Source organism: Neodiprion fabricii, chromosome 1, assembly GCF_021155785.1.
Source record: "Neodiprion fabricii isolate iyNeoFabr1 chromosome 1, iyNeoFabr1.1, whole genome shotgun sequence".
In the NCBI taxonomy this organism is placed as follows: domain Eukaryota; kingdom Metazoa; phylum Arthropoda; class Insecta; order Hymenoptera; family Diprionidae; genus Neodiprion; species Neodiprion fabricii.
In genome coordinates, this window is record NC_060239.1 from 37,319,757 (window position 1) to 37,345,098 (window position 25,342).

General features: G+C 40.1%; 1 protein-coding gene across 19 annotated transcripts in view; it reads right to left on the reverse strand.

Annotated features, from left to right (window-relative positions):
• The window catches only part of LOC124188063 (tubulin monoglutamylase TTLL4-like), a 193,458-nt gene that overhangs the window by 27,645 nt on the left and 140,471 nt on the right, over positions 1-25,342 (reverse strand). Inside the window, exon 1 of one of the 19 annotated variants that reach the window (XM_046580378.1) lies at positions 10,798-11,112. The exons of the other annotated variants lie outside the window; for them this stretch is intronic. The gene's annotated coding sequence lies outside the window, so the exon portion shown is untranslated. Of the gene's footprint in view, positions 1-10,797; positions 11,113-25,342 lie in introns of those variants that run through there. 19 annotated transcript variants of the gene reach the window in all.

The window sequence follows — 25,342 nt, forward strand, 5'->3', positions numbered from 1 at the left end:
GGAATTTAAATTTACACACAGCACGTACGTTTCGCGCACTGCCCGTCGTTATACTCTTTGAATTACTGACTTGAGGAACAAATTAACTTCGCATTCCTTTTACCCTCCATTGGATTGCAGAAGCTGACAGGAAAGAGTTTCTTTGTACACACATTACTTGATAGTGAAAAATCAAAAATTCCATATAACCTGTCAAGTTTTATTTATCCTACTCCAAGCTTCGTACAAAATCCACAAGGGTGAATGGGCAAAGGTATACCCAGAATTTGAACAAGAAAAAAAAAAAAAAAAAAAACATTGACAAGCGAACCGAATAAGGAGGAAAATGAATCATCTTTCAAATGTGCAGCGAACTGTGGCGTAACCCAGGGTTTCGACTATGTTACAATAAAAGGAAACGATAAGGGTACGTGAGACGATACGAAGCGTATGAGTATCGTGAAACAGCTACAAGAGCAAGCGCAAGAGTATATCCTCGACAAAAAAAAACAGTAAAAGAAGCAAAGAACGATAAGATTCGAGCAGAGAACTGAGATTGGACGCTGAAGCTGTGGTTGACGGCATCTACGCGCAACACACGCGTTCGCAAATGACGTTATAATTGCCCACCGGCATCTCCATTAAACGCCGCGCGCACTCGCGCCGATAATGACGCTCGAGCTGAGACGAAGTCCTATCTCGGTATCCCGCAGGATAAGGTTCAACCGCCGCATGCACGCCAGGGAAAACGCCGGTACTTACTGGTCGATAAACAAGGATATATATCTCCTATACGATGGGTAGAAAAAGCCCAGACTGCACCGCGCGCGTTTACGTCATTAAGGATATAAATATATGTGAACTCGACGTACTCTACGTACCTCCAAGTCATTTGGATCAAAGCTCTACTGCCGCTCCCCCATTTGTGAATCAACCACTGGGATAGGTGACTTTTTTAACCGTGAATAACATTGGCGGGGACAGTCGTCGAAAGTAATTGACAGTCTTGATTCGCTGGAGTTTGTCTGTCGGGGATGTTTACTGTCCGCGATTCAAGTGTGACTTGTCATTGAAGTAAGATATGTTGAAAAAACCACTTTGGTTCATACTTCAGTTTGCCATAACCAAGGGCTTGTACCCATACTGTTTGGGAGTTTGGGTTCCAATTAGTACAAAGTCATTTCAATTCGTCCAAAGTGACCCGAATTCATGTGATATCAATATCACATTGGGTAAAAGTCTTTATCCTTATACTCGTGGATTTCATACTCAAAGTCACGGAACCAAGAGTCCGCCGTATAAATGGACAGATACCCGAGTGAATGTTTTTTCATAGTGTGCAGTCTAACCATCTCGTAAGTCTGCGGACATTGATGGGAAAGAGTACTTATATGAAGTGAGAAAGAGATCGAGACGAGTAAAAGAGAGAGAGAGAGAGATAGAGATAGAGAAAGAAAGGCTGGAGGAGCGTGCAGGAAGGATCATTATCCATTGCTACCAACCTGCAATCACAAACTTGTTACTTTCCGACTAATTTTTTGATTATAATTTCCCGTCCTGTTTCTCAACCGGCTTCACCATCCGCCATCCACTCTCCACTCTCCAGACTTGATCTTGGCGGTAGTGTAACCGATGCTACGGACCTTCGAACCCGGAGCTCGCTGCACCAATTACTGAGATTCGATGTAGTAGGGCCGATATTACCACCGGTTAAATACGGCCGACTTGATACCGGCACGTACTTACTTCTTCCCTCGCCCTTCTTTAACTGCCGGACTCTCGACGTGAAACCTCGACTTGTTACACGGCTTCGAGACCGAGAAAAATTTCTCGTTATTATTACCGTAGAGTTCTCGACTGCTTCAATTTTTTATTGTAACTCAAAATCTACTTCTGGGTTGTAAATGAAAATTAGTTTTCAAGCTGTAACAATAAAGTCTGGTATACGGACGGGGTGGTTATTCTTTCGTACACTACACTTTATTGTAATTAATACGATACGATTTGATGTTGATACAACTTAACAAATTTATAGCGGACTACACAAACAGATTTAACGTTACAGTTACACGAACATTTACCTGCTATTGAAAACTATAAACACACTGAAAAGTTGTTTATTTTAACGGTTATAAACTTTCGCTGTAATTTTCTAGTACAACTACAGTGATATCAAGTTTTTGTCAGTGAGAAAGTCTTCTTGATCACGTATGACAAAATTATTCACGATTTTATACGATATTAAAGGGAACAGTGAAATCGAACTGCGGTTTCCGTCAAATTGATTCATCCATTGCATTAAGTATTTACGAATAAGGGATCGCAGTTAGTTGTTTCGAAAAAATATTATCGAACCTTTTACAGGATTTATTTCATCACATAAATAGCAACACTACGATTTTCAAATAGGTTCCATATCCTCCGGTTTCCTCAAAAACGAAACATTTACAACGATCAGATTTGAACTATTCTAACGATTTTATAACAATTTGAAAGTCAGGTACTTTGAAACAGCCCAATTTGCACGACAATCGTCGAATCTTAAGTAAATAATTATCTTGAATTCTTTACCGCCTGAAATTACAACATTACAAATTACTAATGAATTTAGCGTTGCTTGCTTTAATCATTTCCTTAATACCGAAAACTGATTGATTATTTGTCAGTAATATTAATAATGAATGTATATAACTTAATAGTTTGCAGGTACCTATATATATATATATGATTGAAAATTTTGTTCTGACATTGATATTTGATTTAAATAAATTTTTTTATCTATCTAACTGTCTATCTATCTGTCTATCTATTTACAAATCACAGCGCGCGCTTGACGGAAAGCCGACGTCGGTTTCTGCGCAGAAATCACTTCGAAGATTGCGTCACGAAGCGGATTTCTGTACACAACCGTCGACGTGACGTCGCGACGCCCACGAGTGTTCCTGTTCTCCTGATGAATTCTCGTCGACCCCGCGCTTTTTCGTCGGACATCTTGAGCGCAAGCTCGAGACTTCCACCAATGTCCGATGTGTTTTCCTGGTATCGGGGGCTGCGCGCAAGCAGCCGCATGTCACGTTGTCTTACTAAAAGCTCCCTGTATATAACGACTGTCGTCTCTAGATGGCTGCGAGTCCGTTCCGGAAAGGGTGGACGGAACGCTTTCGCCGCAACGGAGCTAAGAAAAGCTCCGCCGATTAGCCGATGTTCATCTCTCGCCGTCGCTGCGGAATTTTCGATCAATTTCAATCCGTGGATTCGCCAATTCCTAGCCAAACGACCCTCATATGTCACCCTGTTACGAAAAAACTGCATCCTCGGAATTTTCTGCCGAGAATTCCGCTTGTCGCGAATTATGTGAACCTCTCGCAATTTTTTCATTTGTTTAATTTTTCTGTTTCGAGCTTTCTCGTGCTTTGAGTGCTCTGTGTGGTTTCGGAAACTGTTTTTAGGATCCGGAATCCGACCCTCGTTCCATTGCGATAATACGTGAAAACTCGGGTCGACTGCCACGTCTTTTACTTTTTCCGTCGGCCTCGGAGACTTTCGGCTTCTGGATTCCTGGTTGGGCGTCGCGACGCCGACCGACCGAGCTTGAGCTTTCTATCCCACCGGCGTTCGCACGCCAGCCGCGTCTCATACCAGCTTGATAGACTTTTTACGAAAATTCCACATTACTGCGGAATATCGTCAGTTTCATCTGAATATTTCGGTTATATAAGAGCAAATAATATTATACAGATACACGTGTGTAACCGGCGTCGTGGCGCTTAGGCAATCGCGTGCTTTCCTGATCGGACATTCTGCTTCTTGAGAAATCGACGCGGCTTTAACCTCGATTATACGACACCCGAGACTCGAGCTTTGACCCCATCAACAAAGATGAAGCTCAGTTCAACGAGCTTCGACGATTTTATACCCCCTAAAGCTTTCAAGACTTTCATGAAACTCGGTAAAATTCGGTTAAAAATAAAGCTCGGATATAATTATTCACTAAAATTGGACTTAGGGTATTAAAATTCCAGGAATTGAAAAACAAGAGACCACTTGATCGAATGATTTCGGAATTATTATCGTCCCAGCCTATTTGGCTTTAAACGTGTACCTATAATTAGAAACTTTCTAATCTTCGTCGATTCTGCATTAAATAAATTCAACTTATAAAGGTGCGTTAATCGCAATTATTTTCAACCCTCCCTCCACGAATTTTCTTTCCTCGTTTAAAACCGTTTGTTCCTCCTCCCCTTTGCTCAGCTTTTCCATCCAAGTCTCGCTCAAGGAAAGCTCAGCCGTTGTCGTCGTCTTCGCCAGTTTATGCGCCCCTACTTCTAACCTCAACTTTCTTAAGCGTCCCGTAACAGTCGCCGAGTTTCCTGAGCGCCTGATAAAGCTCGACGATTCGTAGGTCGACGTCAGGGCCGTCGCGACGACCTGTTGCTCGTCAGCGTCGCCTCCTGACGCCCTGATCACGGGATCCGCCCAAAACCAACCGCACCCCCAGAAGCAGACGGAAAAACGTTCGTGCAGACGTCGGGGAGACTGCGTGGGGCTCAGATGGTCGCTGTTTGGATTTAATCGGGGGCGTCGCGACGCCCTCGAGACCGTCGCTCGCCGAGTTCGACTCCCCGGGAATCCGGAGCGCACCGTTAAGCTGGTGGTATGTACGAAACACGAATAGACGGCTCAGTAAAGAAGAGAAGTGAGTGAATTTAGGGATTCGTCATAACTCGACGCCCCGTCGCTCTATTCGATTGGGGTTTGTTTTATTGAAAATTAAACGGATCAATTCGTTTATTCGTGCATCTTTTTCATGGGCGTCAATTAACAGCGTTGCTATATCGACGAAGACGTCAACCCTTCTTTACGATGATATTTTTTGCGGTATCTGCTTTCACGGTATCTCAAATATGGCCGAAGCGATTTACTTCGAAATTGGAGATAGTGTTTTTGGATCGTTTACCTTCTTTGCCACTATCCGACTTTTTTCAACTGTTGCATTCCGTCGGCTAATTGAATAAAAAAAACATAGTACATTTTTTATGAAAAGCCGAACTTCAACTTCAAACGGTCGGCATTCCGATAAAAAAATGAACAAGAAAGTAAAACACCAAAGGATGGCAGACTATCGAAAATTAATGTCGCCATATTAAAAGAAAATCGATGATGCCGTTTTTGAGATACGTTGAGCACCGCCAAAAATTTCACCAAACGAAATGTTTGACGTTATCGTCGATGACAATGCTTTCTGTCAATGGATTCGGATAAAAAAATATGCAAATAAAGCTCCATCTACAAGCTTTTGACCAAAAAAAAAATTCCCAATTGGATTCATCGGTCAGTCTTTGAAATACAAATTCCCAAAATTGACCCGCCTTTCTAAGCTACATAACTAATTAACCTTTTGAATAGCACGAGACGTTTCCGTCGACGCGTTAATGCTGCTGTCCTGTGTCGGCGCCGCGACGCCATTCGACCGCCGTTTCCGCCATCGCCTGAACCGCCTGACTCCCTGATCAGGCGTCGCGACGTTCACCCTCCTCCGGACTGTCCGATGCTCGGCGTCGTTTCTTCGCCTTTCCGACGAAACCGTCGACGAAGGTCCGCGTGAAGCGGCCAAACGACCTTGCGCTTTATCAAGACTTCATGATCCGCCCCGCGGCGCCTACGACTCGCCGAAACCGATGCTTTCCTGGTTGGCGTCGCGACGCTCAACGGCTTCGCGCAACTCCTCCGTGGGCGTAGCCCCCCCCCCCCCCCTCCCCCCCCTCTAAGTACCCTGAGCGCAAGTCTTGAGTCCAAAGTTTGATTTCCGAAAATAGTTCCAACTTTTAGGTTCGCGAAAGATTTGTTTTTTTTTTTATTTTGAAGAAATTACGTATCGCAAGAGTGACTTTGAGATAATCGAATTGTGTGATATTTTACACCAATGCAGTGTGAAACTTGGAATGTAGGTAGAATGGAGGTAAAAATTTATATAATATCCTAGGGATTTAGTAATATTTGTAAAATGGAAGGGACACTACACGTCATTTTCAATAACGTGAAAAATATATTTTATCATGAAATTTTTACGAGTCTTGTAAGTCGGAATATGGAAAAGTCTGTTTTTTGATTTTTATATATTTTACCCCTGTACCCGTTTGAATTGCTCGTAATAGTGACGAAAAATAAATTCAATTTCATTTTTCATTATTTAGTCATTTGGGTAATCGGCTAAAAATCTTGATTAATAATTGTAATTTTTAGTTTTCTATCGAATAAGAACTGAAAATCAATATGGTGATTTGAAAATCAAACGAACAAAATACAAAAAAACTAGGTCGTCGCTCGATTTGTAATAAGGTTCGACACTAAGTAAAGTTATACAATAAAAACTGTTAAAATTATCGAGATTTTTCAATCTACTAAATTTATTCCACATACAAAGTGAATTTCAATTTAATTGTCCAAATTACCTGCAATATACGATCATTATAGTCGGTATTAAATATATAATCAAACGAAAAGTTCAATTGGATGATGAGACACACACCATAAATTTTGATTTGAAAGTAATATGTATTTACTATTTTTCTTTAGAATTTTGCGCAAGTTTATAGTAACAATTTTCGTAAAATAAGCTCGTTTAAATTAATTTTCTTGTTTAAAATTCTATCGCCGTTTCAAATACGGAATACATATCTGAAAATTTAGAGTAATTAAATTGTAGGTACGCGGAGAATTGGAGTTTATCTATTTTTTCCATTACCGCATACGTTGATTTTTTTTTTTTTTAAATTTCTCGAGGCTAATTTTCAATAAATTTCATCTAATCAAATATGATCAATACTCTCTGCGCTTTCATACACGCTTTGCGCACACGCACGTTCCTCTACATACAGTCTGCATTTCCATGAAGGCAGCAACAGCAGCAGCAGCGATCTGTTATCCTGGTATTACAGCAAATGAGTACGTTTTTTCTAAATTAACAAAGAAATTAATTTGCAAAATTATTTTCGACTGTTTACAGACTGAGCGCGCATGCCCGAAATTCCAGTAGTAGAAGAAAATCAGTACCTAACCCGACTCGCGCTTAGGCGTCAAATATACTCTTGTCAGTAGTAACGGTCAGTACCCGTTCAGACTCTCTTAGAGTCTAAAACTCTACACCGTTTAAAATACTCTCCAAATTCAAAGATTACATTTTTTTTTTTACCGGTGATTTGAAATTTTTATTAGAGTTGAAATATTATTGTTTCTTGAACAGATTTTAATTTTATAATAAAGCTTTGTCAATTTTTTTTTCACCATTTTCCGTAAATCCACGTTTGTTTTACAAACACTTTTGAGTTAGTATCAAATCGTATAAAAAGAAAAAAAAAAAAGAAAAAGTAAAACTGCAAGTATTGTGCAAGTGTAAGTTTATATGTAACCAATGTCAGCAGTAAAAGTAATCATCGATTTAATATTTTTAGTTGGACAGAGTGTATATAATTTGACAAATTTTATCAAGTATGAATCCGGTTCGTCACCTCAGTAAAATATTATTTAAAACGTAGTTTGTTCTAATTTTGTCTCATTGTCGGTGTAGTTTGTGTAATTCGCTAAATTCAAAATAGAATATGACAATAAGGGAAATAAAATATTTACCGAAGAACTTGAGCTACGATACGTTTCCACGAACCTTTCTAAGTTCATCTAATTTGACACAATGATTAGAAATTTTCAGTTTTCTTCGAGTAGTTTGAAATGGAATGATGCAATGGTTTTCAGAATTCTATAATTCAATTTCCCTGCTGCGCAAGCTCTGGCAAAAAATCAAAGCGAACAGCAGAGCTTTCACGAGGTCAAGAAGAAGCGGCGAACCAGTTTCCCAGAAGTCATGTTCGCCTAGTCGGCAGTTCCGACGGTGACGGAGTGCCGTAATTTCCGTCGGACGCGAGGGATCTTTTCCGGATGGAAGGGTGATCGGATAAGGCGTGTTTCGAGGCGTCGCGACGCCCCCTGGCAAGCCCTGACGGGCTTTCGATAAGCGTCCACTTTCCGTTTCCACTTACCAACTTCAGGACCGTCGCTTGCGTGGCGCCGCGACGCCCGTCGTCGATTCCTACGCGCCTGGTCCGGCGTCCCGACGTCTGTCGACCTGCGACCTCGACGCGACGCAAACAGGTGCGACCGCAGGAAGAGCTTTCGAATTTCCAGGCGTCGCGACGCCTCGAACCTGGGCCATCCGTGTCTTCCCCGATGACGGCTGGCCCACCTGTCGCTCACCGCGTGTCGCGGCTCGCCCACAGCGGGCTTTTTTCACCGGGTAACAGCCGCGAGGCGGAGGTTTGATTACGGGAAAAGCTGCGCGGCGATTCGGTGCTGATAGGAAAGCTCCGCGCGAGGCGCGCGCGGTTCGAGGAATCGTCTGACCAAGAATCGCCTTGACTACTTAGATTTATGACAGTTTCTCTTCAGCCTAGTCAGATCGAACTTGGTATTCAAATACGAGCCTATCACAAAATTGCTTGCAATTTGAAAAGAAGATTTACTTGATTTGAAATATATTTTGATTCATTTTTAGTACAAAATTTGTTGAGTTTAAGTAGCTTGTGTGATGGATTTTTTTTTATTTTCAGATGAAATCTTGAGGTTTCAAACAAATGTGAAAGAATTTTTGGCTTGGAGATTTGCTTTTCTTCGGAATCTCGAATTCAATTTTTTATTTTACGAATATAGATGTTGAATATTGGCGCGGATTTTGATAGAGTAGATTTGCAAATTTCAGAGTTTCAGAAACTGTATTTGCGAAATACATGTCGCAAAGTATAACAAAGTTGAGCTTATTATTGACAAGAGAATGAAAAATTTTGAAAACCATTTACAAAAGGAAGTTACACCATCAGAAATGGAAACTGATAATTAATTAACATTGAACAACGGATTTCATCTTTGCCTCAAATCACTTTGATTCGTTTTTTTTTTTACCAGCAAAATTCGCTGGCTTTCCATTTTTCACACACAAATAATCAAAAAGACCGATGAGTTTGTTTTGAAATAAGTTTTTCTTTTATCTATACAACTAATTTCGTGCATCGAAATATAAATTTTCAAGGAAATCTAATAATAAGTATAATAATCATATACGGCTTCTAATTACTGTATAATTAATTCTTATAAACCTAGTCAAACCCCTTCCGTAAACATCGATTCTTTTTCATCTCTCAACCATTTGAAAAAGCTGCATGCGAAGGTGAATAATTTTCTGCGTTTTCGATAAATGTTTATACCAGTTGTAACGAGCAACAGTCTAAAAAGCAACGATTTTCCGACGACTGGATTGAATTCGGTTCGAGGTCGTCGGCCGTTTAAGAGTCGATAATTATAGCGGAGGGAGACAATCCCGCGGGTGAATCGTGACCAGGACCCGCCCCTATGCAACCACTGCGGCGCCCTAGCGTCGCGACGCCAGACCCGGGCACCATCAGTCGACAGAGTATAATGACCGGTCCCTTGACACGTGAAAAAGCTGCAGCCGTCAGTCGAACGGGAACGACTGACGGGTTGAAGGTACAGGAGTTCAGAAGATCGAGGAGGATAAGGAGCGTCGGGAGGCGTCGAGGTTCTTGGATTCGATCCGAGCGATATTGGCAAGAGCGCAGAGGCCGCGCCTCGGCGTCCTTAACGCCCAGGAAAACAATACCCGGTGAGAAGATTGCCAACGTCACCTTGACGAGACCGACGTCAAGCGTCGTTTTGACGGAGAATGTTAACAGGGAATAACGAGTTGCAGAAAGTATCCGGCGTCGCGACGCCCCCTCCGTATAGGTTCCACAGCGAAGCCGTACGCTTAATTATAGATTTTCCACACAACGGACGGGGATGAAAATAGATTCGACGCCCCACGCGCAGGCGTCGCCCGATCGCCTCGCCTCCCCGCAATCGCCGTTCGACGAGCATGCGTGTGTGTTCACAATCAGATATTCTCAACCTCACGCACACGCGCGACACTTTTTTTTACCCAGCGATAAACACCGTTGGGATAAGCTGTTGACACGTGTCGAAGTGAAAAAAATTTACTACGTATATTGTCTGATGTATGTGGCGAGAAAAGCTCTTCACGAAAAGTTCAACTGTTTAATATTGCAATTTTCGACACCATATTTCACTGTACTCGTCTCAAAATCTCTCGTAAGATTGAGAAATTTGAATTCGTACACAACTGTATGCATATATATGTATATATAGCGCAGACAGGACTTGATGAGAGAGCTTAATTGTGACGTTTCATATACGTAATCAAGATCCACACTTGACCAACGTTCTACTTTGCGCGACGTTACAATTAAACTCTTTTATAAAGTTCTATCTGCGCTATGTTCTGTGGATAATAAAAAAATCTCAGTTCTGACGTAAAAAACGATCTTAACATTTTCAAGTTAGCGACCGTTGGAGGATTATTGATAAGTAATTTTCGTAAAAAAAACGATCGTCAATCTCCAGTGACGAATTTCTATTTCTTCAGATATTGTTTGATTGGTACAAGAAAAGCTCAGTACAGTTCAAAAATATTGAAAGAAACTAAACATAAGATAAACAGAAAAAAAAAGAAAAATTTACGTACAACAGCGTTTATCAAAGTCGTCGTGAAATTCCATGCAGTGGACGAAAAAAAAAAAATTGTTTGATTGGAACAAGAAAAGCTCAGTACAGTTCAAAAATATTGAAAGAAACTGAACATAAGATAAAAAAGTAAAAGAAAAATTTACGTACAACAGCGTTTATCAAATTCGTCGTGAAATTCCATGCAGTGGACGAAAAAAAAAAAAACAAAAAGCTCGATAAAAGGTAGATTACCAGTTTAAAATCCTTGACAAGCACCGGTTCTTCATGTTTATTAGCCCACCGAACCCCGACGAGCTTTTCTTGGAAGGTGAGTTACTAGGAAAACAGGTGTACGAAATAGTCGAGACGATACTTTTCCTCGGTATTCGTTACACGTAAAAACTCAATCAATTCCCGAGGGTCGCCAACCCTCGGAAAGCTCCGAGGACTCGCGGTCGACGAGCGACGCGACGTTCAACTAGGATATCATGCCTCCGCAGGCCGACCCAGAACGGTTTCGATCACCGCCTCGCGCTCACTCTCTTCTCCATGATTCCCGTCTCGCCTGAACTCGCTGGGTTTTACTACTGCAATGCGCAGTCGGCCTCGTAATACGGATGAGTGCAGATGCGAAAACTTTTCTGGACGTCGGCCAAATTTAGAGAAAGCTTTGTTTTCGTTAGAGGAAAAGTAGCGAGGGGAGCGGGAATGACGAGGATTTGAAAAACGATCTATCCGCTTTTTTTTTACGCCCAAGCTAGCTGCTGATCAAGAATAGTTTATTACCGTGATCGGCGCATTTTCTCTTCTACTTCATGACAGGTGTATGATAAAAAGTTGAATTAAAACATCTTTTCTTCTTTGAATAATTCTTTTATTTTGTATAGTTGCACGGGAAATTTTTACAGCTATACTCATTTTCCGAAAATCGAACAACATCAGGTTAATTGATTGATCGAGTTAGCTAGTTCGGTTAGAGTGTTTGTTTATTATTTACGGTGAATTCGATTTCACATTGTGAGGGCTTGTTTTGAATGGAAAAAATGTTTCTGAATAGTGTAAGGTATCGCTATAAAACAACGCTAGTATTCCGTGTTTCATGAGGATTCCAAATATCATTCGGGAAAAAAACGTAAGATTGAGACACCAAAAATTGCTACATAAAAAGATATTTAATTTCAAAGCTAAAAATTGAAGTTTGTAACATGTGTGGCACGATTTGGGCACTGAAATTTTTGTAAAACTTGGAAGGGTTGCTGCAGTGTTTTATACAATCGAATAGTTTTCGAAAATAGTTTTCTAGGATCAGTAGCTAAAATTGATGAGCCGTATTTCTCTTTATTATCTTTAAAATTGTACTAATTCAAATAAAATTCGATGCCACCACCTTTGATACGAAAATCGTTTTTCCCTTCTCACCATTTCGAATCCGATGAGACGGAGAGGGATACCCTTGAGCGTTCGCGGTCGACGAGCATCGGGATGCCGCACCAGGATAACACGGATGCTCAAGAGTGTAAGGAGCTTTCAAGAAGCTTCGACACCGCGAAGAATCGATGAAACAAGGGGCTGCGGTTCATTCATTGGGGTAGCGACGCCCACGACCCTCCGAAACTGAGGGTCGGTTGGAGCCGAGACGAAGAACTAGGGTTTCATCAGGTGCAAGTGTTGGATGGCCCCGGATTTCATCCCCTAGCTTCTCCGATTCGGGCAAGGGGTTGGAACCGCGTCGCGACGCCTCGTCACCGGTTTAAGCTCGGCATGAATGAGCGAGGAAATAACATTAAGGTCGACAGGACGTTTGGAGCTCGCGGTCGACGAGCGTCGCGACTTCCGACCAGGAAAGCAGCCGTCCCAGGAAGCTTTGACTCTCGCAAGAGCTTTTCCATCCCTCTGTTCAACCGCGAAGCTAGAACCCGTCTGAGGGAGGCTGCACGTATTAAAAGGACGGAAGAAACCCGAATTCTCCCGAGACTCGTGGTCGGTCAGCGTCGCGACGCCGTATCAGGAAAGCACGGCTTTGTAGCGGGTCGTTTGGTAGGCGAATCGAAAATGAATAACTCGTTCAACTTTAACTCGGACGTAAATTTTTTTGAAAAGTATCTTTCGAAGCGAAAATATGACAGCAAGATTGTTTTTTCATCAATATCGAAGGTTACTTCGCTTCCAAGAACTGTGTTTTCAGAATACATAGATTCCGTGAAGCTCAGGTGCTTTGGTACCCTTATTATAGAATTCTATTAGACATTATGCGGTTTAATGAAACTTCACATAATTGCAGAGACTTCGTGTAGATACACAGTATAATATAAAATTCTAAAGTCTTCGCGAAACGACATAAAATTTGAAGAATTTCGTGGTCTTCGTAAGTCTTTATAAAGCTCAATAATACGACTTACTGTTAGACAGTATCAGAGAGCTTGCAAAAATGTTTTGATCCTTCAAGGATTTTACACGAAATTTCAAACACCGGTATTCACTGAATTTCTAGAACGATTACATCCTTCGAAACCTAACGATGACTTGTGTTTGTACCGGTGTTGAATGGAAGAAACCGCAAGCTCCCCCCACGATTCTCCGACTGTAGTAAACAGCTTCCGCTCCACTTGTTGGTCCCAACCTTCGGGGCTCGCGGTCGACAAGCGTCGCGACGCCGTACCCGGAGAACATGAAATTCGAGTCAAGAACGCTGAGCTTTCGACGTCGAGAGCCCGTCAGGAGGCTAGCGAAGCGTTGAGAGGACGCAACAAGTTGTCGTTGAAGGTGACGGTGCTTGAGGTGATTCCGTGATAATACTTCCGGTTTCGATTGGCCGAGGGTGTGATTGTCCGGAGGTTAGGAGAGGACGACACGTATAACAAACGCCGAGGGGCGTCGGGACGCCGTTAAAAGACGCCTGCCGGAAGTGGCAGAGGTTCGAACAGCGGGATACATTATCAGGATAACATGAAAGCTCGTTGGGTGAATTTGTTATTGCAAACATGGAGGGGAGCTTGCGACGTCGAGTGTCGATCACAAGAGTGAGTACAAGCAATGAAATTCCCGTTTCGAGAAAGCCCCTGGAGAGCGAGCTTTCGATCCGAGAAATTCAACCGCGTGGGCAGAGTTACCGAGTCGGCAAAATTTATCCAGTGACAATTTCGCGTGAGGTCAGCCCGATGAAAAACTATCCATCAAGACTTCAGGAGGCCGGTGGAGCCAAGACGACGACGGAGACGACGACTTCTATAAGCAACCGTCTAAAACGCGTCGACGACGATCCTCTCCGTCTAATTTCAGATGCTTGTTTCAAGCTTCGCGGATCTCTTCGTACGTTGTACGGTTATTTATTTTTAGAGTATATTCATTACGCTTTTTATAACTCTTTGTTACACGTTTTAACTGTGCAAATAAAGAGCTTTCTCCGCACGTTGTATCAGGTTTCTTGTTTCCTAAAATAAACAAATGAAACACCCGCTATTCTCGTTATTTGTGAATGTGAAAATTTTTAGGCAACAGGCTTTTTATTTCCGAAAAGAAAACTCTGACGCGACTCGGCCAATGCGGAAGAAAAAGAAAAAAATTGAAAGAAAAATTTAAAACTGCAACCAATCCGAAGCTTTCGTGTCAAAATTTCGATCAATGATCAAAATTCAGAATTTCAAAAAGTAAACATCTCGTATGGTTTCAACTTTAAACGTTTTCTCAAAATTTTCCTAGACAAATGCTCCGATTTACTTGGACAATTTTTAGTAACTAAGTCGGATTATTAAAAATTTGATGAAATTCGACACAATGGTTTATATGATTTTCGACTATCCAGAATTTGGACCTGGGACCTTTATAAAAATTGAAAATGGAAACTGTACACTATTTTCAATGGACAAAACACATTTTTGTAGCACATGGAAGAATAATTACAATACCGGCAGTTGATTTCATTTTTCAGTCCTTAATTATTTTCATTTTTTACCACAATCGAAAAATATAGTTCCAGGTAGAAAATGAAAATTAGTTTTCTAGCTGTTACCGTAAAGTCTAGTATCCGTTACTATTCTTTCTCATTACAGTGCTTCTCGTACAGTTGTGCGCAATTAATTTAGCAATCGCCACACCCAGCGGATAGTTTCTGGGTGTCAATGCACGTCGTCGGCACGAAGCAGGCGTCACTCTACGCTCATATTATATGTCACGTTGATAAACACTGTTTGGCATTCAAGATCCAACGTCTGGTATTTCACCTGGGAATAACCCGGGTCATTCCACATGTTTCCGGCTCAACGATCAGCTCACGCCTGCCTACGCGCCAGCTAAACCGTATTCAGAGTTTGGACACACACAGAACACACACACACACACACGCACACATATCCAGAGGATTCTACAAGCTACATTTGTGTATATCTATAGCCAGTATCTGTCGCCTTCGGCTTAGTGACCGAAATATCTGTCTTACTAAATCTCTGATCAATTTCAAAAGCTCGTTTTCCATTTTTCTTCCCCCTCGCACGCTTCGCATATTATACTTGTCAGATTTTTCAGTATTAAAGCGATCTTTCACGTCGTTTACATTCAAATTTACCCTATAATTCTACGAATTGAATAATTGGAGCCGGATTAATGAAAATTAATACAAAGTGTGGGCGCTTCGCTAGCTTTATAATCGACGAGTGTTGATTTAAAGGCGATTTAATTGATGTCAAAACAATACACACCTAATTGTACCTACGAAGCGTTATAAATATTTGCACATAATTATTCTAAACGATATGCTTAAACTAGAATTAGTAATATACGTAATTGAACACGTGACGCACGCGTGTTAAAAAATTCTGAGAATACAATAAAACGTACGTAATTCCGGCGCGTGACTCTATACTTAAATCGTCCCGAGTTCATTGATTAGGCGAAATTGCCTTTGGCTTTTTTCTAACCGTACATTTATACATATACGTATATATATATATGTGGTGTAATAAATTAAGAGCGCGGACTCGAAGAAATTTCGAGCTTCGCGCGCATTCAACCGTGGAACAATCAATTTAACGGACCTTTGGGGAGGATCGCACCGGGTTGATACGTAGATTAGGCACCGGGAAGTTTCAAGAGATTCCCCGAGGTGCCGTACAACCAATATCGCGGGGTTAGAGAGGCTCGATAAATCAGTGTGTATGAGCTTGAAAATGCGGTTAAAATCCACGCCGCGACGCTTTATTGTGCCTCACGTTCGGTCACGTGCAAGTTGAAACAACGGGCATTCCATGCCAATTCGACCGGTGCTCACTTCGACCAGTTCGGATGCAGGGTAATTTAAAATTTTTTCTATTTTTTCGATCGTTCTCCCAATTCCAAAACTTGGTTTGTGTATTTTTCAAGCTCTGATAATATTTACAAATTTTTTAAATCTTTTGCAAGTAAATTACGAAAATCATCGATGGTTATGCAATGCGTGACAATGATTTTTAGAGTTTATATTGAAAGTAGAGGGAAGAATTTTATGCTATGGATTTTATGTAATCGTTTGTGACCAATATTATGACTGTTATTATAATTTTACAATGATCGATGTATAAGTGATGTAGTTATGTAATAAATATAAGATTCTTGTAGAGAAATCAATTATTTTTTTTTTTCAATCGATTCTCTTAGAAATTATCAAATAGAAGAGAATATTCGTAAATTCGAATGCAACGACTTGAGAAAAAAGAAATTTAGTTTAGATCATGCATTGATAAGGGGAAAGAAAACCGATCAAAGATTCGATTCTATGTATATATATGTATGTATGTATGTATATGTATATAACACGGTTGAAGGATTTATCGACTTTATAAGAAATGATTTTTTCACTCAAAAAAATAGTGATCAAAGTAGAAATATTCGTGTTCCAAAGTGAAACCATACTTATTTTGCTCAACGAAACATTTCTTTCGCCGTATTTGACGGATTAAAAATAAGTTGATCAGGAATTTCAAAGTTTCCTCAAACGAAGCATCGATATCTTCAAGTTCTCGTCCGCAATTCAACTTTTTTCAATTCTTGTATTTTTGAAGAGGTCTTCGTAGCTGAACAACGTGAAAATCTGACGAGTACTACCCAACTTACGATCATCTCGTGGTAAAATCGATAAAGAGTGTCGTTTCTCTACAAAAGCAGCCTTCTTAAACGTTGATACACGTATAAAGTTGTGCCGGAATGCCCCATACGAATTTGAAGTCAACAGGGAGGCAGGGCAAATGCACGCCTCGAATCGAAGGAATGCCCGCGAGTTGAAAGATCAGGCCCAGTCTATCGTTTCGCTATGCCCCATCTATAGGGGCCTCACAGTTCGACGGGTAAACATTAATCTGGTAACTTCGGTGCACCTTATCGAGTCTTCGACGTCTCGAAACGAATTTCTCAAGTGTATGCTGCCGTGTATTTGTATAAAGGGACGTGTGTGCAGGTATATAAATAAATATATGTGTATGTTTTTTCTTTTTTTCGAGCGCATGCTTTCAACGATATTTTATTTACACGCGTATGTGATTGTTTGTAAGTTGCTCAAACATGGGATTCGTACGCTCGGCTTATTTCACACACGTATAGCGTACAGTTGTAAGGCTTAAGTATGGAATTTATTCCTCTCGTTCGTTACCCTCTTACAGCTACCTATAAAACCTCTTGTAAAACGATTCGGGCGACGCGACGTCCCAGAAACAGAGAGAGAGAGAGAGAGAGAGAGAAGGGGGAAAAAACAACACAAAAGCAAATAGAAGATTAAGAAACAGGAATTGATGAGGACCGAGCACTCGTTAGCCGAGGAAGCGTGTTGGGCGCTTCGTTTGAATTTTTATCCGATTACAGGTTAAATAAATGAATTAACAAATGAATATTATAGCGTGCGTATGTGTGTGTCGATGTGTGTAAATTCACTCGTGCGTCATTCCAAATATGACCAAATCGTGTATGCATAGGCGTAGGAAAAATCCCGAATACGAAATTAGTTTATTTATGGGTAATTGAAAAGTTTGTTCACACGTAGAATCAATATTTTATCTTTGCTAAGAATCCAGGTAAAATTATTCCGTTATAATCGAGAAGTGAAATTGAAATCGCTGGAAATTATAATCACATCGGTCAACGCAAGAATTTTGAGTCTCGGTTCTAAATGTCAAATTTTGATTTCATCCGCGTGATTGATGAGAGAAAAAATAATTTTATTACACAAAGTTTGCTTTTCATTTCAACGTGCTGCTTACCTGCTGATTTATATACACTATAAATTAAAAAACTTTTAGACTTATTTATCAGCGTAAAAAAGACAAAAGCAAACTTTGCAACTAATAAGTGAAGATTTTTTTTATTTTTCGTTGTATGGAATGAAAATTTATTTATTTGAATATAAACTCGATAAAAAAATAAAAAAAAAAAAAAAAATTGTCTTTGTCGACATGTGTTATAATTCGAAATTTTCCTTATAATACATTTAACAGCCTGATTTTAGGACATATTGAGCTTTTGATTCCCAGTCTGTGTTTTGGGCGATGCGTAGATGCGAGTATAATTTTGCTTGAACCGTAAATTTGCCGCCGTCGGCGACGGACAAACTCCGTTTCAATTACGGCAATATCTCAAGGACAATTTCCGAATGTCATTTCATGGGCGTCGTAATTACGTAATTTCAGGTCTCGTTGCGGTCGCGAATAGCTCGGCATCTTCGTATCCAGGACGTAATTCAGAAGAGAAATTGAAAAAACGCTCGCGTTGTACGCGTGAAAGAGAAGATTAAATTCGAGAAAATAAAAAAAAAAAGTTGCACCTAGAAACAAAAGATGTGTGAAAAAAAAAATGGACAATCGAATTTTTCTCATATAATAATCGTACCGTAATTTGCGCGTCGAAAAAAGTCTTTAAAGTTACGGAGAAAATATATCTCGGGGTAAAAAAAATTAAAATCAGACTTGTAACATTGACGTGGATATTGTTTTGTTTGTGATTTGTACGTTAAGCGTTGAAATTGCGGCGATATTAGATTCGATAAAAATTTCTTCAACGAATAAAGCTCCGTTTACAAAAAATGATACTCGGATTTCAGTACAGAACGATTTAAATCGAAGTAATTATCCAATTGTTGTTCAATACCACACGTTCATTGTTTAACTGTACGATTTATTTACTTATTTATCCTTATTTATTTATTTCTTTATCATAGTAAACTTTCTTTCTCGATTACTGTGTACATTTATGAGTACAACGAACCGAGCGAGCTGTCTCCATCTTTTCTCTCTCTCTCTCTCTCTCTCTCTCTCTCTCTCTCTGTATCTCTCAGTCTCTCCCTCCGGGGAAGAAATCTACACGCGGATAAGAACCGGAGAAGAAAAAAGAGAAATGAGAAGCTCAAAGAGTAAAAGATAAAACAAGATAAGAAGAAAAAAATGAAACGAAATAAAGATAAAAATAAAAAAAAAAAAAACAAAACCCTGAAAAGAAGATGGGGTAAAAAAAATTGCCGTGGGCGATGCGAGCCGACCGGTATACGTACGAGCCTTAACGCGAGGAGGCAAAAAAGGCAAAACCCGAAATGAAAAAAGATGAGAAAGAAAAAAAAAAAGAAAAAAAAAGAAAAAACCGCGGACCGCGACGACAGTGATACTTCGGTCATATAACTACTTGTCGGTGAGATTCCGTTCGGCGAGAACGCCGACAGTCGGATATGTAGGTACTCGAGGAGAGGAAGAAAAGAGGAGAGGCCGCAACGGCCGAGGAAACCGAGTGGAAAAAAAAATGAAAAAAGAAAAAAAAAAAAAAAAAACAAAGAAAAAGGAACGAAATAGCCATAAACTGGGCCCGAAGGCCCTTCTTCGCCCCGGCGATCGAGAGAATCCGGCCAATCCCGAGGCTCCGATTTCAAAGAAGGCGTGTACGATTACTCGAGGTAGACGTTCTCTTACTCCGGGTCAACCAATCGCCGGCTAAACTTTAGCTCTTGGTCCTCTTTCGGCTCGCTTGTAACGGCCAATCGTCGAGATCACTTCGCTTGCCCGATATGCCAGAGCGGATTGCATTTCGAACGGTGAGAATAACGAATTTAAGCGAGATTATATCGAAGAAAAATATGACGATCGTGATTTTTTTTTTTTTTTTTTTTTAAATTTATCGAACGATTTAATTGTGAAACCGGATTGTTTCTAAATCGAATTTAAAGTGATAAATCACCGCTATGATTGATCTGATTTTTCATGGAAGTGCGAACCGATTTCAAAAACATGATAAACTTATCTGTCTGGAATATTCTTTGTTTTCTTTCCGTGTATAAATATTCAATTAAAAACGCTAAATTTTATTACAATAATTATCAAGGTTCTATAGCGTTATATGTAAAATCAAGTTTGTTTTCGGCATCGTTGAATTTCAACCAGGAAATTAATCCAGTTCGTTCTCACCGCAATTATATCTTGTTCGACAATCTTGACGTACCTACAAATATATTCGGGAGCTGCTGAAAAGAAACAAAAAAATAAATAAAAATAAAAATAAAAAATATTCAATCTCGGCAGGACTTGACACGGATAATTTATCCGGTAATCGAGTCAAGTCCAAAGCGGTTATAAAAACCCTGTGACAATCTTTGGGACTCATTGAATCGAAAGTCAGGTCGCAAAACTTGTTGCAGTCGGATATAAGGTTTGAAACCCGGAAAGAAAAAAACATACGCGCATGAGGTTGCCAAGTCAAAAAATGAGAGCAAAAAAAAAAGAACAAAATATTTAATAAAAGAATTACGGTAATTATACGAATAGCGATTTTTCGGAGTGAAAATTACAGAAACTTACACTGATTTTTATCGAGAATATTGAAGTATAGGTATATACCTGTGACTTTAACGAATGTTAATCTTTATACTTGCAGTGAAATGAAGAAGAGAATTAGAAAAGGTTGTAATTGCCTGCAGCCAGAAATTTTGAAAAACAAATAAAAACTGTTACTTATTTCACTGCGTATAAGTTATTTACTGTCTGAATTTGTTTTTTGAAACAAAAAGAAAACGAAACAATAGCACTTACAGCCAATAATTAACTTCCTGTTCTTCTTTTTTCAGAGAAAAATGTTAAGTTATTTTAATCACTCCGAAAATAAAAAGTTGACTTTTCAATAAGTCTACACGTTTTCAAGTTTAGAGAATCATCTTCGATCACTTACATTTACGTTTATGATCAATATTTTTGTTTCCTGATACATCGAGAACGAGTTACCGGATTTCTACAGAACTCTAGAACTGATTAGATTTTGGCTTTGATCGGTCGGATACTTTTTCAATTATTTGAATAACGCCATTCCAAATCAAATAAAAATGATGATATCTTGAGAATGGATGAACGGATTCGAATGAAAATTGGTACCGTGAAGTTTCTCGGGTCGCTAATCACCAATCTAAGATTAGATTTGCGAAATTTAAATTTGGCCTATTCAATGAGCCGAAGAAAAGATATTAAAAACATTTGGATTTTGATGAAAATTGATACTCGTCGGTTTGTTGGCTGGCTGATCACGAATCTAAGGACGGATTACGCGATCCAAAATGGCGATCCAATGTGGTGGAAAAAAAAATCTAAAAACATCACGATTTCGGCATCAATTGGTAGCCGGAGGCTTTTTCGGTCACTCAAGATCAGTCTTAAAAAATTTGTAACGATGATCCGTCATAGTGGTTCGAAATACGAAAAAATCGTAACATTTTCATGGAATATGACATCCGAATTGAATACCGTTCCTTTTTTTTCTCTGTGAACTTGAAACTTGGAGTGTGAGAACGGAAAGTTCGAAGTCTAAAGCTGCTCGCTTTCAATTACTCTCCTCTTCGAACATCAAAACTGCGCATTCCTCTAAACTTTCAAAGGCACGCGGTAGTTTCGTTGCTCGAAAAAGAAGCGTCGCGCGTATAAAATCCACGAGTCAATTCTCTCCCCGAAATCACGCTTAACGGAAAAGGTAATTTAGGGTGACCGGAAATCCGTGATTCGTCGCGGGGAATTAGGGCCTGGAGTTGTACGAGCGTGTTAAACGTCCGTGCCCTTCACCCTTGGCCAAGTTAGTCGACGGTGTAATTTGGGGTTTGGGGGGCTGCGATGCAGGGGACGCCGAATGCACCTGTGCACCCTTTTATTTCCTCCGCCGCGTTGAAAGCTCATTCAACAATAGACGCACTTGTCTTCGCGGGGCGATCCACGGGGTGAGTATTAGGTGTCAAACTGTACACTGAGAGAAATTTTTAGTTCCGGTCATAAATGCTGACGTCGTGGGGAAATTTTTAGTTTATCATTTGTTTTTTTTTTTTTTTTTTACCGTCAAACACGTATTTCTCGTTAAAACTTGATTTTATAATTTGTATTTTGAATCGCTCACTTGTTGTTAGAAGAAATTGAAATTTTCTCTGACTGTAAATCACGCAAAATCTACTTTGTACGGGACGATCATTTCAATTATAATGGTGTTCTGGAGTCTGGTTATTTTCCTTGATCATCGATTTTACTGGTATTTAACTTAAATATGTGAATCCCGATCTTTACAAATAATTTCAGGTCACTTATAGTCACAGTCAATTAGATTACCAAAAAATTGATAATTCTTGTACGTGTACGTATACAATTTTTGATAAAATTTCCACGGAAGTTTCGTTTTTGAAATGAATTCAACGATTTAGATGCGGTACAAATGCAATCTAGCAATAAATGATCACGAGTTTGTTGAGTTTGATGTAACGGGAAATTTTCGAAATCCAATAAAATCTGAAGATCGATTATTTCTTAGGAATAAAAGCCTGAATGCACTGTTTTTCGGTTTTTTTCACTCAGTTCCGTTACAATCAAAATTAATTTTTTACTGCCATTACGGAATAAACAAAACAAAAACCATATAAAATATTTTCGTTCTTATAATTCAGGTTATAGATGATGCGAAAATTTGCAAAAAACTCGAGAACCAATTATTGTCGTGTCAGTTTTCATTCCTGAGAGGAAACGACGTTCTAGAATTATATAAACATAACGACATAAATCATTATCGTAATATTTCGATGAACTGGCATCGAGGAAGCGATAAGGACGAATGTTATTCGATAGATACACGATAGGTATATTATAACGGGATCGGGTGATCCGCAATAAATAACAATAACAGATTGTGCTTCTTGCGAAGCGGCCCGCGCATTTCCTGCCGTGTGTACGCAAGATTAATATCATTTCGAGTGTATGGAGAACAGTAATAAATACCGTCGAATAATTCGACGTTACTCTTACCGCGCCGATAAACATGCAACAATCATTCTCTGTCCTTAGATCGTTCCGAAGAGAGATTTCTTCCTGTATCGTGGGGTTAGCGGCGTTGAAAAGTGAAGCGAAAGAAGATAAACGGAGATAAAAGACGAAAACGTCGAGGGAAAAAGAAAGAAAGAAAGAAAGAAAGAAAAGGGGGCAGGAACCGTACAGCGTTATACGTACTCGGTGAACGATCTAGATCGCGAGACGCATTGCTCCGTGAAAGGATGAAAGGATCCGGATCCCTGTGAGTACGGATACTCGTGTAAAACACGCTGCGTGCCCGCTCTTGTAGTTTGAACATCAACATCGAGAGCGACACCTTGTCCTTCGGATTTTAAGATTAATCGGTTAGGACCGCGTCTGAATCAAAAGGCAGAAGAGGAGAAAAATTGTCCAAAGAATGAACACAGTTTCGTGTGGATATTCTTTAATGGAGGATTCTTTGAATGGTTTTACAGAAAATTTGTGGTGACTCAGTCGGTGCGAAAAGTGAGCTTAAAAACGTAAAATTCAGCCAAAAAAAAAAAAAAAAAAAAACACCAGAGTTTAATCATATTGAATTTAAAAAACATTAAACATTGTCCAGAATTGTTGATACTTTATTTTGAGCTGCTCGAATTTCTTCAGATTTATTTCTATGGCATAGTTGAAATATTTCTTGACACGTATTAACTGTAATTTGCAGAAGTAACGATTATGGATATCATTTAAACAGTTAATTTTCGTCTCTTCCCATCCTTCGATTCAGACGATCCAACCGATCGATCGTCGACGGAACTTTGTGAGAAGATCGAGTACGTTACCAAGCTTAGTCTGGAAACAGAGTTAACCGGAGAGATCGAGAAACGGATTTATTACGATCGAAGAGAATCGGTTTCAAGGGGAAGCTTCGGCGATAAGGAAAGTCGACTATACGTGAAAGAGAAGACGAAGAAGCAGAAGAAGATGAAGAAGGAAAGGAGGGAGGCTGGAAAGAGTTGCTTCTAGCCAACTGGCTCTGCTTGTCCTCTCAATCCTTCTAATCTCGTTTTCAATGCGAGTGAAAGTCAACCGGCAGTCTTAACTCGGCTATTCCACTTACTTATCTCCGTATCGATGTAAGAGCTATAACATCTGTCTTGTGCTTGCCCTTGTGATTCACCGTTTCTCATGGTGTTTAAATGTCGAAATTGGTATAATTGGATTTTTAGATTTTGTGGATAACTGTACCAGGTTTTTGGTTAATTAACGTGAGACGATTTCGTGTCGATGATTTACCGGAGCATACATTTTACACATTTCGAGACGTTCCATGTATCCAAATCGATTTTTCGCGATATTTCAATTACAGCTAAAATACATCGTACGGTAAGACAAGGAGATGATGCGTACATTTTACGTGTTCCGAAAAATAATGTCTCTCAAAACTTCTGAGACGAGCTGTGATTGTTCATTATATTTTCAAATTGCCATAGAGGTAAAGATTTTTCAAAATGACAAAAAATCATAACATGTCAAATTTATCACAAAAAGAAAGCTCAAAATCGTTGCTGTTGAAGCGTTCCGTTATTCTTCCGTTCGTTGCTTTAGAAAAATTCAAACAAATCCAAGTATACCTGTGTAAAGAAAACCAACGAAAGACACAAACGAAAAAGAAAACAAGCACACGTGTTGAAATCTCTACTTTTTTAGTTAAACAAGGCTTTAACGTCAATTTATTGCTGCACGAGCATTAAATTTTCGCAACGGTTGCAAGAAAATATAGCAACAGCGATCGTAATGAGGAAGCACAGTAACGGATAGAAAAGTAATTTTCATTTTCTACCTAGAACTATATTTTTCGATCGTGGTAAAAAATGAAAATAGTCAAGGACCGAGCGGTAACCGGAACTAAAAATTTCTCTCGGTGTACGAGTGATAAATCCGCGTGCATGTGCGTCCAACGCAGTCGCACGTAAGGACTTGAATATAATATATATATCGCGAGTCCCCGTCAAAAATATTCAAAAATAAACAATCCCCCTTTCTCTTCAGGCCCTGATCCAGCACCACCTCGTCTCAATCTTTCTTTCCACTCTCCCCCCCCACCCCCCCTTCTTTTTTTTACCCTCCACGAGAGATGCACACGTGTGGACGATGCAACGGCACACAGCCAGTCGATCCGGCGGGCCTGTTAGGGGCCTCATGGGGCCCGGAGGGGTCAAGGGATATGGACGAGTTGGTGGAAGGAGGGAGAAAGGAGAAAAGATGAGGCAAACGTGAGTCTCGGCGTGGGAATCGACGGCAGGTGCGCGGCGGCGCTACCGGGGACCCACTTGAGGCCCGGAGGAAGAGGTTGGCGGGCGGGGGGAGAGGGGGGGGGGGGGGGCGTAGGGCCCCGGGCCCGATACCCTCATCGCGCGCCACGCTCGTAAAATAATCAAAAAGTTGCAGTAGTACGGTACTTACACGTTTTACGTGTCGATTGTATCAATCCCGCGACTTTCTACGTGTTCGCATCTAGGTATATATATATATAATATAAGTGGATATGACCTGGA